This window comes from Galeopterus variegatus, unplaced genomic scaffold, assembly GCF_000696425.1.
Source record: "Galeopterus variegatus unplaced genomic scaffold, G_variegatus-3.0.2 Scaffold5395, whole genome shotgun sequence".
Classification (NCBI taxonomy): domain Eukaryota; kingdom Metazoa; phylum Chordata; class Mammalia; order Dermoptera; family Cynocephalidae; genus Galeopterus; species Galeopterus variegatus.
In genome coordinates, this window is record NW_007731506.1 from 147,047 (window position 1) to 149,159 (window position 2,113).

The following is a 2,113-nucleotide window of genomic DNA, read 5'->3' on the forward strand; positions in this document are numbered from 1 at the left end:
TCCCCGGCAGCCACACCCCTTTCTTTGGGCTCCCCTGCCCTTGTTTTCCCCTGAACACCTGCCTCGGGCTGTTCTGAGGACACTTGATGCTGATGCCGGAACATGGAGTCACATCATGGCTTGGGCCTGGCTTCCTATAGTAGCAGCTGTGAAAGCTGCCACCTGCAGGCAACTTCACTGACCACCCTGTCCTGCTGCGGTCCCTCCCCCACGCTGGCAACGGGTCAGGGAGGGAGGGACCTGCCTTAGGTTGTTGGGTCGTTTGTGAGAGCAAAGGGATGACTCGTGTGTTCTCTCCCCGAGAAGGTTCCCCCAGGCGATGATCACGCCCCCTCCTCACCTGTTTGTTGAGCCCTCCTGCACCCCACCCCCACCCTCACCCCCACCCCCGGGTGTTACTGTCGTCTCTGGCCTTTGATTTGGGGCCGCTCTTCGTTCTCAGGTTCAAGCCCCCTCCACACCAGCTCTCTGGCCAGAAAAGGAGAGAGGCAGGTGGAAAGGGAGGGAAGGAGAAGGGGGCCGGTGGTCTCCTGCTGCCCCAGCCTGACAGCAGACAGAGGCCTAATGGCCTGACCCCCTCCATCAGCCGGCTGGGGTGGACGGGGCCCGTAGGGTAGGCCAGCGGGAGGCTGCTCCATCTCTGCAGGGTGCTGGGGGCACGCCTGTGTTCCTCCCTGGCGCACCCCTCAGACGGGCTGTCCCAGGAGCGGGTTAGGCCATGGTGAGGCTGGCAGGGCTCCAGCAACCATCTTGTCTGGCAGGAAGGGAAACTGAGGCATGGAGAGGGGCAGGGATTGGCTGCAGCCAGGACTCCCAGCTCCTGGCCAGCTCTGCCATAGTCGTGTCATCTCCCCTGGGGATGGATCCACGGGGCTCAGCATGAGGCTGGGTGAGGTGGGGCGGCCTGGCCTTTCCCTGGACAGGCTGCTTTTCCAGCATCGTCTTTCTCCCAGGTCCCTGGGCTTCGGTGGCTCGGCAGGTGCACCTGCTGTTCTTATCACCCTTTCCCCCTCCTGGGTCGGATGTGCCCAGCGCGAGCCGGGGGTGGCAGGTGCACCGATGGGCAGCCCCTGCTCAGCCCAGGCCTCCTGGGAGCCGTTGCCTGCCTTGGGCCTCGCAGACAGGGAAGCCGTTCATTCCTTCGTTTGTTCATCTTTTATTTGTTCACGGTCGCACCCTGCTTCACTGAGGGCCCAGCCCTGTGGCTCCGGCTACCAGGCCTGCACAGACTGGGTTCTCAGCTGGGCCGGTGATGGGGACGTCACTGNTCGGGGCTCAGGAAAGCCACCTGGAGGGCAGGGACAGAGGGGTTGGGTCACGAGAGGCAGGGGCCACTCGGCAGGGCCTCAGATGCCAGCACGAGAGCCCGGACTGCATCCAGGAGGGGAAGGGGCGCCCCTTGGGGTGTTATTGGGGGTGAAGGGGCTCCCCTGGGCAGCAGAGGAAAGGCGGCTGAGTGAGACAGAAGAGCCTGAGCTAAGGGGTGGCAGGGGCTCTGGAAGTCCCGTCCTGGAATCCTGCTCCCTCTGTGGGTGGGGACATTAGGACTGGGGCGAGGCTTTCTGGAGTCACCCACACAGGCCACAGCAGAAAGTGGACTGGACCCTGGGGTCCTGTCTACAGAGCTGGGTGACCAGCGCTGAGAGAGAAAGTGCTGGATGCAGGGGGAGCCACAGCGGGGAAAGGCCTGTGCTGGGGAAGGCGGGGCTGGGGGCCTGAGGCCACCCCTCAGCGCTGAGCTGGGAGTGGACATCACCAACGCTGTCCTCTGTGTGGCTTTGCTGAAGATTGAGGAACGGCCACCCAGGATACAGGAGCCAGGCCCAGCACAGGTCAGTCTGGCATTGCCGTTACCCCCATGTGGCCAGCCGTGGGGCCACCCTTCACCTGCAGTCCTGTGGCTGCGAGGTTCCGTCCTCCCCCGGCCCAGCACTGTCTCTGTGCAATGTTGTCACTGGCGAGGGGCGTCCCCAGTAGCTCCCCAGACTGTGTGGACCCAAGCCCGTATAGGTTCCAGCTCACAAGGAGGGTCCCATTCCCCTCACGACTCCCAGTGAGTGGCCCTGGATGGGGGGATGTTGGAGCAGCCACAGGTGTGGGCTGCTCTCCGTGG